The sequence below is a fragment of the Grampus griseus genome (assembly GCF_964374135.1).
Source record: "Grampus griseus genome assembly, chromosome: 6".
NCBI lineage: Eukaryota > Metazoa > Chordata > Mammalia > Artiodactyla > Delphinidae > Grampus > Grampus griseus.
This window is the reverse complement of record NC_139000.1, coordinates 97,406,360-97,418,276: the sequence shown is the minus strand read 5'-3', so window position 1 is coordinate 97,418,276 and position 11,917 is coordinate 97,406,360. Positions and strand designations below refer to the sequence as shown.

The window sequence follows — 11,917 nt, the reverse complement described above, 5'->3', positions numbered from 1 at the left end:
TTCAGGGATCTTGTCAACATTGCTCATCTCTACTCTCCTAGACCTAACTCTCTGCCCAGAACATAGTAGACACCCAGCTGGCTTTTTTAAACTGCACTGAACTGTTGAAATGAACCCCTCTAGGAAATAGCAAGATCAATTTACCTAGCAGAGGCCATTCCCCAGGAAATATTTCACCTTCAGCACACTGTACTCTGCTCTAGAAAAGCAAGTTGCATCCCCAAGAGGGTTGTGGGTAGGAAAGCCCTCAGACCTTGGTCACAGGTGAAGCAGAAGTTTCCTTTGAGATCTGCTGCCCAGCCCGTCTCTTCCCCAGACCCGCATCAGGGGCTGCAGATGTCGGGAGAGAATCTGCCAGAACAGTGTCAGGATGACTGGATGGCCACCCTGGGCTGCCCTCTAGATCATCTCAGCCAATCAACACTTAAGATTTTCTGTTTCTCAAGAATGTTGCACCTCAGCACTGCCCATGTATCTTTCAAGTTTTATCTTCAATATCTTATAAATCATTCATTAAGTACCTCCCAACTAAAGCACACGGCTGTTGTCCTCAGCTAGGACTGGAAAGTACACAAATCAGTTTTACTGCATATTAGTCCTGCCCAGTGGGCTCTAAAAAAAAATAAGAGAGAAGCCAGAGAAAAGAAAGGTATTTCTTGGCAGCCCTGGTGCAGCAGCTGGTATGGCCTGGAGGCCAGTGATAAGGGTGATAGTAAAGCAAGGTGTTGGCACCCACACCCAATTACAGAATTCCTTCTTAATGCATACACCAGGGATGCTCATCCTGCAGTGCACTGGCCTGTGGAGCAGAAGGCAGCCGCACACGTACCTGATGTGCACTGTTTTGACCAAGCCCAAGAGGGAGATCTTTGCTGGGCAAAAAGGGGACTGGTCTTAGAGATGACTGTGGGTTCCAACTTTCACTGCACCTCTGACTAGTCATCTTGCCTTCAAGTTCTGCATTGCTGAAGTAAGAATAATCCATATCTCATAAGGAATTTATGATTTTAATAGAAAGATATCTATGAAAACATAATACCCTTAACAAAGCAGGTGCTAAATGAATGAAATGAAAGAAACAGCAGTCTGGATGTAAGCTATAAGCAAGTGGGACCCCCTTCTTAACTAGACGGAGGTCCTGGGCTTGGTCCTCGGCCACAGCACACTCCATAATGGCTCCGCCCCTCACCTCTAACTAGACCCTGTGACTCTAAGTAGGCCACACATATGATAGCTGATGTATGTGTTGATTATAACAAAACCTCTGCCTCCATTTTGTGAAGAGGCGAAGGCTGAGCAGTTGTGGCCCCGTTGCGGACCTCGAGCAGCAGTCGGGTTCTCCACGTAGACCTCGGGAGCAGGAGATTCAGAATCGAATCTCTTCTCCCTTCCCCCTCCTGTGAAATTTTTTTTGATCTTCAGCTACATTTTTCAGCTTTGTGAAGCACCTTACCATCAAAGACAATGGCCAGCAATGTTACCAACAAGACGGATCCTCGTTCCATGAACTCCCATGTATTCATTGGGAATCTCAATACTCTTGTGATCAAGAAATCTGATGTGGAGGCAATCTTCTCGAAATATGGCAAAATCGTGGGTTGCTCTGTTCATAAGGGTTTTGCCTTCGTTCAGTATGTTAATGAGAGACATATCCGGGCTGCTGTGGCAGGAGAGGATGGCAGAATGATTGCTGGCCAGGTTTTAGATATTAATCTGGCCACAGAGCCAAAAGTGAACCGAGGAAAAGCAGGTGTGAAACGATCTGCAGCAGAGATGTACAGCTCCTCTTTTAACTTGGACTATGACTTTCAACGGGATTATTAGGACAGGATGTACAGTTACCCAGCACGTGTTCCTCCTCCTCCTCTTATTGCTCAGGCTGTAGTGCCCTCAAAATACCAGCGTGTATCAGGAAACACCTCACGAAGGGGCAAAAGTGGCTTCAATTCTAAGAGTGGACAGTGGGGATCTTCTAACTCTGAAAAGTTGAAAGGAGATGACCTTCAGGCCACTAAGAAGGAGTTGACTCAGATAAAACAAAAAGTGGATTCTCTACTGGAAAAAATCGAAAAGGAACAGAGCAAACAAGGAGTAGAGATGAAGAATGATAAGTCAGAAGAGGAGCAGAGCAGCAGCTCCCTGAAGAAAGATGAGACTAATGTGAAGATGGAGTCTGAGGGGGGTGCAGATGACTCTGTTGAGGAGGAGGACCTACTGGATGGTGATGATAATGAAGATGGGGGATGACCAGCTAAAGTTGATCAAGGATGATGAAAAAGAGGCTGAGGAAGGAGAGGATGACAGAGACAGCGCCAATGGCGAGGATGACTCTTAAGCACATAGTGGGGTTTAGAAATCTTGTCTCATTATTTCTTTACCTAGGCGCTTGTCTAAGATCAAAATTTTCACCAGATTCTCTCCCTTAGTATCTTCAGCACATGCTCACTGTTGTCCCCATCCTTGTCCTTCCCATGTTCATTAATTCACATTGCCCTGTGCCTAGTTCTGTTTTCACTTCCTTTGATGCTCCTAGTAGTTACGTTAAGTCTTACCCTGTAATTTTTGCTTTTGATACCTCTTTATGACTTAACAATAAAAAGTATGTATGTTTTTTTTTTTAAAAAAATAAACTTCTGCCTCATTTCAGGGTCAAAACAGGATAATTCCTTTTAATGGGTGCCTGGTGTGTCCAGATCTTGGAAGAAAAGAGGATGAGCCTGAGGGTAGAGCATCAAAGGTACTGAAATACAGCCTAAGGACCTGGATTCAAGCCTGCTCTCTCCTGGACTCTCTCTATGATCCTGGGGAAGTCACTTTAACTTTCTGAGCCTGCATTTCAGAAAGAATAATATGAGAGCATTCAACTGTATCACTGGCTTAAAAAGGATACTCAACCCCACAATTCTTATTACCAAGCAAAATTTTGTGGAAGCCCAATATGCAAAACAGTACAACTGAAATTTCTCTGGTTAATATCACTTGTGGGATCTGAAGCCCCAACTGTTGCTTCTTTCCCTTCCTTCCCCTTGGAGAGTCCCTGACTATCTGATGAATCCTGAAGACCCCCTCAAAGCACAGTTCATTGTATCTGGACAAGTAAAAGACTAAAGCAGATGTGGATGTAACAACAAGGAAAGGAATGTTACTAGGTGAGAAAAACAAGGCATAGAACAGTCCATGCAGCAGTGGGACACCATGTAGGATGCATAGACGCAAACATACACATGCACACTTACAGAAAAACTCCAAAGAATGCACACTAAAATTCCAACCATAATTTCCTTTGGGTGGGGTGTGGGGAGTGCTTGTGAAGTCATGATTTCATTTTGGCTCTAGTGTCTGAGGTTTTCTTTTTGCCAAAAAAAAAAAAAATAGTGTTCGTATGTTGTATGCTTTTTTAAAAAAAATAGAGGACTGAAGCCTTTCCATTTCTGTGATTTATGTGCCTGAAGTGCACTCCCGAGCTCATTTTCCTTTTCAATATCACTTCTGAAATCAGATATTGTTGTGGAAAGTCAATACCAGCACAGAAAGTACCCAGTTGTTACTAATTGGAATTGCGGGGAGGCCTTGTCCTGGGCTGAGTGTGCCTGCCCCTGGGCTGTATGATTTAGGAAGTGTCAAGTAGCCCATAGTCCACAAACAGCTCCTCCACCAGCCTGCAGGTGCGGCCAGAGTGCTCTCCATTGTGTGAAATCACTATTCCCACTGGGCCTCCATGAAAACACACATGGCACCAGGAGGCTGTGAAGAGGCAAACTCCCATGAACCAGCATGGATGTCCATGTCATATTACTGGAAAATAAGACAGCAGAATTTTGGCTGCACAACCCTTGCACAAAATCATATGTGACTTAAGAATCAATCTGTCAGAACAGAGCAATCATAGTAATTTTCTAACTATGGTTGTATATGGTCTATGTTTGTATTGAGACAACAGAGAGTCTGTGTTTTAGAAGAGACCTAGCCTAGAACATTGTGGCTTTAGACAACCTTTATATATATATATATATATATATTTCCCCAGAAGTAAAGCTATAGAGATGAAATTGTAAAAGAATGTGCATCTTTTTGAGAAGTCATTGATTCAAAAGAAAGGGGGACATTTACAATGGGAAGAGATGAATTGTGTCAGCTGAAAGCAGGAAGATTTCTTCAAATTAGTCTCAAGTAACATTTATTCAGCAGTTATTATGTGACAAGCCCTGTGCTAATCACTGTCATGGACATCTTGTGCTAAGTTTCTTCACCTCTAAACTCAACAAAAAGACTTTTAGAGCAAAAACACTTCAGGTACCTCACAGGATTTGTGCCCAGAGGAGGAAAAGAAGAGTTATGGACCCAGGAACCTGCCAAGACTAGATTCAGAGATGTTCAACCTGGTATCAGAGGATGAATTTTGAACCCAAAGGGGGAAAAAAATGTTTCATCCCAATCCATCAGTTAACGTTTAGTTCAGCAGCAATGGGAGACCTGGAAAGTAGCACTATAAATGGGATAGAAATGTATGTCTTTCTTCCAGGAAAAGACCTGTGGAGTCTGGTCTCACACAGATGCTCTGTGATCATCAGGCACCCAGGTTTCTCCTGGCTCTTTGCTCACCATCCCTAGCTGTGGACCCACCTGAGCATTATGTCACCAGCAGAAGGATGGAGAGAGAAGGAAGGAACCTTTTGAGAAGTTCCACACAAGACATCAATTTCCAGCCCTTTGGCCAGAGCTTAGTCACATCACCACACCTGGCTGCCAGGAGGCTGAGAACTGCAGTCTTTGTGCTTTCTAGCTATTTCCTCCTAGAAAATGTGTCTAGCTAAAAACCAGGGTCCTGCTATTTGGGAGTGCAGACTGAATATTTGGTAAATAAACATCAGACTCAGCCATATCCAGTGACCAGGAGCTGAGAGAAAGCGCTTTCACCTGGTACAGAGAAGATGCTTAAAGGCTGTACATTGGTATGAACTGAAATTAGTTATTAAGAGAAATAAAGAGGTAAGGCCAATGGTCCCCAAAAAGGTGACTTCTAGGGGTGAAATCCACATCCAGCATCTTGAGGCACAAAGATGTAACCCACTCAAAGGTGAAACTAACTTCAAACCATCCATTTGAGGTCTGCCTTGCTTTGGGTTCTGTCATCATGGGCTTTCCATGGAAATCTTGGGCTTCACAACTAGATGGGGGTCTGCTCTGATACCAGGAATAGTCTCTTTAATAATCTTGACTGGGATATTCATCTTCTTGGACAACACCTACTACAAGATGTCCACTACTCTTTTCTTGGTGATTAAGCTGGAGTGTAAACGGAACCTCACACTTCAATACTGCAGGACCCTGGAAACCTCCCAGCCGCCATTGACTTGCCACCTCCTGCCTTGGTTCATCAGTAGACTCGAGGCACCGTGAATCAGGGACCTCACCTGGGTTTACTGACTACTGTGTCCCTGGCATCTAGCACAGGGCTGGATACTCAGTAAATAACTTTGAATGAATAAATGAATCTATTCTTTTAGCTATCAACAAATGGATCCTCTAAAACGCTGTGTTTATCATATTAGTCCACTCGAGAGGATCCAAGTGACTCCCTATTTTGCAAATAAAATCTAAACTCCTCCTACCCACCCTTGGGGTGCCTGCTGACAAAAAGCCTTCTCCCCATGCATCTCTGGCTCCTATCACTCCCAGCAAGCTGGTCTCCTCTTGGTCCCTTCCCACACCGTGTTGAGTGCAGAGCCTACAATTTATTCCTCACTCTTTATCTCCCCTTCCCCCCAAGCCCCTCCATTCTGAGGCCCAGCAACAGAGAATTTTCACACACTTTTCCATCTCTAAGTCCAGCCAACAACTTTCCCTCACTCCATTAAAATCAGAATGTTTCTTATTTGCATTGTTCTTAGGGGTTAATGTACAGCCTCTTCATATTTAAGATTCCATTAGGTTGTTTTTTTTTTTCTCTTATTTTAAAATTTTTTATTGAAGTATAGTTGAATTACAATGTAATGTTAATTACTGCTATACAGCGAAGTGACTCAGTTGTACATATATATACATTCTTTTTCATATTCTTTTCCATTATGGTTTATTACAGGATACTGAATATAGTTCCCTATGCTATACAGTAGGACCTTGTTGTTTATCGATTCTGAATATACCAGTTTGCATCTGCTAGTCCCAAACTCCCAATCCAGCCCTCTCCCACCCACCTCCCCCTTGGCAACCACCAGTCTACTCTCTATGTCCCTGATTCTGTTTCATGGATAGGTTCATTTGTGCCATATTTTAGATTCCACATATAAGTGACATCATATGGTATTTGCCTTTCTGTTTCTGACTTACTTCACTGAGTATGATAATCTCTAGTTGCATCCATGTTGCTGCAAATGGCATTATTTTGTTCTTTTTTATGGCTGAGTAGTATTCCATTGCCGCATGGCACAGGGATATTGGCTCGGTGCTTTGTGACAGCCTGGAGGGGTGGGATGGGGAGGGTGGGAGGGAGGGAGACGCAACAGGGAAGACATATGGGAACATATGTTTATGTATGACTGATTCACTTTGTTATAAAGCAGAAACTAACACACCATTGTAAAGCAATTATACCCCAATAAAGATGTTAAAAAAAAAAAAAAAAGAAAGAAAGATGAATGGATAAAGAAGATGCAGTACATACATACAATGGAATACTACTCAGCCATAAAATAGGTTGTTTTTAAATTCTAGCTCCATTCTACAAAAGAGCGTTGGAGGTGTTGGGTGTCTCGCTCTAGGTCATGCGTTCAGAAGTGGCAGAGCTGAGACTCCAGCCTTGGTCCTTTGATTCCAGGAACCACGTCCTTATACAGGGCCTCATGGCTCCTAGCTCCGCTGGATGTCCTAGGCACATTTCTCCAGTCTTCTGCTTCTGTCCTGCAGCCCTCGCCAGAGAACCATTCTCTCCTTGTTTCACATGTACCCATGTGCACACACATAGCTAGCTTCCCTGTCATTCCCTTCCTGCTTTCTCATCATCACCCCCAGTGAATAATGCTGTTGAATACACAGGACCTGACCCACATTGCTTGTCAGGTTATGAAATCACAGTGGCAGCCGCAAAGAAGAGGGGTCATCTTCTTGTTTACAAACCTGGCAGGTCACTATGGGAAGCTGTCTTGAGTCAAGTGCAACAGAAATGGAGAAGGGGTCTGGGAACCAGGACACTGAGAAATCCAATCCTGGGCCTGCCACCCACCAGCTGGATGACCTTAGAAAGTTATGTCTCTTCCCTTCCAGGGCCACAGTTTCTTAATCTGCAAATAGGGTGGTTGAATTAAAGATCCCTTAGACCCCCTTTCAATTAAAAGATACCCTCTGTTATTGACTTATGCTTCGAGTGGCTCCATGCCTTCAACTCTTCTGTCCAGTACCTCCTCCACTCCGTCCCTGCATCTCCAAGAATCTGGATATGCACTCATTTCCCGACTCTACCAACCTGCTTTGCGAAATACTTCTCTGGCCAGCCCCTGTGCGATGCCTAAACACTCCCAGGCTCGCGAGCCAGTCCAGCCCTCTGAGAGGAGGCCCAGAGGTGCACACGGGTTCTCAGGGCTGTACTGTTTGTGAGTGCTGCCACCTCCTGGATTTTCTGTCTCTGGGCACTCCAGCTGGAGAGCCTGTCCAGATACAGGCTCCATGAGCACCCCGGGACCAGTGATGCATCATGGTAAGTGCACTTGTTGGTTATTTACACTATTGTCCCCAGGACCCCATCTGTTACCTTGAACCCTCTTTCCGATATAATTGAGATTTTTTTAAGTTAGATGCATGAGAGCCCCATGTCTAATCACTCACTCCCCAGGCTCAGGCTCCAGGCTCCAGGTTGAGGTTCTGCAAAGATAATAAATACCAAGCACTAAAACTAGCCCGCCAGGCCCTTGGACAAGTGTTGTGGGGGGCTGCAGCTTGGACCTAGCAAGGTTTTCTCACTTCTCACCCTAGACCCGAGGCCGGGGCAGCTTCCGCTGTCTAACCCTGCTGGTAACCCACTGGAAAGCCACCGAGAGAGAAGCAATGGGGCTCAGCTTCCTCCAATCCACTGCTGCGTCCAGCTCTGCCCTGATTAAATCTGTAATCACCTTCTCACCTAGGGAGGCCTTGACCTAGATACTTTAAAAAATGGGGGTAGTACAAGAAAACAATCATATAATATTAAAATCTCATCATGTTAGAGATAGAAGGAATGCTAGTGATCATCTGAGTTCACAGAATACAGATGAAAAGTCCCCAACGCGGTAACTCCCCAAGTTCGATCAGCCAGCTATTGGTTAAGCTGGACCACTACTTGAGGAACACTACGCAGCCCAGCGCTCTTGCCCATCACTCAATGATGACTTACTTATAAAAGAAACAGGGGTAGCAGAAGAGCGTGACAATTGGCGTAAGAAGTCCTGGAATCTTAAGTTCATCAAGTGATTTGGTGCTCACTGAGCTTTGTTTCCCCATATGTAAAATGTGCGTGATATGGTCTTGCATATGAGGTTGTTGGGTGTACTAAATAAAATAACAAATAGGAAGCACTTGACACAATATCCTTTACATAGTAAATGTTGAACATCTATATTAGCTTTTATTATTTATTTATATTACTAAAAATCTTGCCCATCTGTTTAGACAACAACAGTAGGCCAATGGCCCAAAAACATTTATCGCTTAGAAAAAAGGAAGTGTTTTCATCATTCTAGTAATATAGAGAGTAGAAACCACAAGGACCCACAGGTAGCAATTACCCAAAAAGATCACATCTTCTCCCAGGAAACACAAAGAAATAGCCCAACCTCAGGTGTCAGTTCTAGCTCGATGCCTGTGCACTCAGACAACAAAGGTGAAAGTCTATATTCGATCATCATTAATTCCATGATCAGGTTCTGGGAAACCAAGAAAAGGCACCTATTTAACAAAGGGTTACATAGCATTTACTACATGCCAGGCACTACTCTAAATGTTTTACAACCATTAACTGAATTAACCAAACTTAATTCAATGAGAAAATTAAAGCAGTAAGAAGAGAATGTCCATGAGTTCCCACTGGACATCTACACATTCACCTGCATATGCCCTGTCTACCTTCTTTCCTATGGATGGCATCACTATGGATGGGCCATCTGTGCTTCCAGCTAAGGCGGTTTCTTTCCCTTGTGCACTAGATCCCTTCCCCTCTTACATTTACACAGCCATTCAGTCACCCCTCTCTCCTCTATCTCACTGGATCATACTAAATCAGTCAAAGCAGCTTAAATATATGCCTTTTTTTTTCTCCCTTTGGAAAACAAAACAAACAAGAAACACAAACGAACCTCTCTTGACTCCACTTACCTCCAATTTTCACTTCCTTTCCCCCCTCTGAGTAGAATTCCCTGAAAGAGTTCTCTGTACTCACTGCCCCCAATTTCTCTTCCCAATGCTCACCAAGCAGGCTTTTACTCCTAGCGTTCCACCAAAACTGCTTGTCAGGGTCACCAGGGACCTCTTACTGCATGGTCAATCTCAGTCTTAATTTTACTGGGTTTATAAGCAATATTTGACACAATAAATCACTCTAACTGGATAACTTTCTTCTCTTAGCTTCTCCTGGCTTCCACACACCTGGTTTTCCTCATACCTCTCTAATTGTCCCTCTTCAGACCTGTTTGCTGACTTTTCATCATCACTTCAGCCTCTAAATGTTGATGATCTGAATCAATTCCATGGCTTAACCATCACTAATAAGCTAGTGATTCCAAATGCATATGTTCCTCAGTGGCCTCTCTCTGACCTCCAGATTCATCTAACAGCCTTAAATATCTACCTCTAACATGTTCAAAAATTAAACTCCTAAAATATGTTCTCTCATACCCCACAGATGATCTATCAGCAGACTCTGCTGGCTCTAACTTCATCTGATTGCTTCTCATCTAATTCAAAGTAAAGTCAAAATACTTAACTATGATATATACAGCTCCACAAGAAAAGCTGTTTGAACTAATAAGTAAATTGAGCAAGGGTGCCATATCAAGATCAAAGTTCAAAAGTCAACTGTTTTTCTAAATATCAGCAATGAACAATTAGAACACAATTTTTAATATCATTTACAGTAGTTTCAAAAATGATGGGATGCATAGGGATAAGTTTAATAAAATATGTACACTGAAAACAAACCATTAGTGAGAAAAATTAAGGGTGACAAATAAATGGAGTGGTATACTAAGTTCATGGTTTGGGAGGCTCATTGTTAAGAAGTTAATTCTCCCCTAAACTGATCTATATATTCATTGCAACGTCATTTAAAAGCTAAGAAGCCTTTTGGTAGAAACTAGCAAGTTCCAAGGGACCTAGAATAGTAAAACAGTTTGTAGAAAAAATAAAAAGTTGGAAGGCTTAAACTACTGTATTTCAAGCTTACTATAAAGCCACAACAAGCAAGACAATGTGGTATTGGTGAAAAAAATCAAAGTCAGATGATATTGTAGATATAAACAGGATCCCCAGTATTCTAACCATTAGTGGTAAGGGTGGGGAAAGTCTTGTGGATTCAATCGCCTCTCATTCAAACCCACATCTATAAATGTAATGTACTGGGATCTGCCAAATTTGGAAGGACTCTGCCTCGACCCCGGCACCTCACCACACAGAATTTACTTTGATTCTGTTATAGTTCTCAGGCAGTTTTAGAACTTGGGATACAAAGAGTAGTCAAAGTGATTTTACTGTCCCTTCATTCCCATTTGAAATAATAATAATAATAATAACATCTGCACTGCTCCTAGCCCTTGCTGAAACTGAGATTACAGTAGTCCCCCTTATCCACGGTTTTGCTTTCCATGGTTTCAGTTACCCACGATCAACCACGGTCCGGAAATACTAAATGGAAAATTCCAGAAATAAACAATTCGTAAGTTTTAAACTGTGCACTGTTCTGAGTAGCGTGATGAAATCTTGTGCTGTCCCACTTTGTCCCGCCCAGGACGTGAATCATCCCAGCGTATCGTGTCTAGCGTGTCGTGCCTCACAGGCACTTAGTAGCCGTCTCAGTTATCACACCAATTCTCACGGTATCACAGTGCTTGTGATTAAGTTACCCTCATTTTACTTAATAACGGCTTCAAAGTGCACCAGTAGAGAGGCTGGAAATATGGATATGCAAAAGAGAAGCTGTAAATTGCTTCCTTTAAGTGAAAAGGTGAAAGTTCTCAACTTAATAAGGAAAAAAATCATATGCTGAGGTTGCTAAGATCTAAGGTAAGAATTAATCTCATGTTAAAATAGTGAAGAAGAAAAAAGAAATCCATGCTAGTTTTTCTGTCGCCCCTCAAACTGCAAAAGTTACCACCAGAGTGCATGATAAGTGCTTAGTTACAATAGAAAAGGCATTAAATTTGTGCAATAAGATATTTTGAAAATGAGTCACTTTGCTGTACGGCAGAAATTAACACAACCTTGTAAATCAACTCTACTTCAATAAAAAAATAAATTAAAAAAGATATTTTGAGAGAGAAAAGAGGAGAGACTACATTCACATAACTTTTATTACAGTGTATTGTTATAATTATTCTATTTTATTATTGTAGTTGTTAATCTCTTACCGTGCCTAATTTATTAATTAAGCTTAATCATAGGTATGTATGCATAGGAAAAAACATAGTATGTGTAGTGTTTGGTACTATCCAGGGTTTCAGACATCTGCTGGGGGTCTTGGAATGCATTCCCCTCAGATAAGGGAGGGGGGACTATTATAATTTTTAAATCATGTCATCTGAAGTTGATGTATTTCAAAGAAACGTACACTCCAAAACCAAGTTTCCTTGGCATGAAAGGTCAACAGTTTCAAGGGGAGGGGTGTCTGTAGTCCCATTCTTATCTCCTCTGGACAAAAAGAATGGGCCAAAGGTAATGACCAACCACGAACTCTCTT

At 42.5% G+C, this 11,917-nt stretch overlaps 1 pseudogene across 1 annotated transcript; it reads left to right on the top strand.

The window, feature by feature from the left end:
- The first annotated feature begins 1,297 nt into the window (after positions 1 to 1,297).
- Positions 1,298 to 2,450, top strand: LOC309823973 (heterogeneous nuclear ribonucleoproteins C1/C2-like; annotated as a pseudogene). The gene has a single exon. The product of its transcript is annotated as a heterogeneous nuclear ribonucleoproteins C1/C2-like (transcript).
- Positions 2,451 to 11,917: the final 9,467 nt, after the last annotated feature.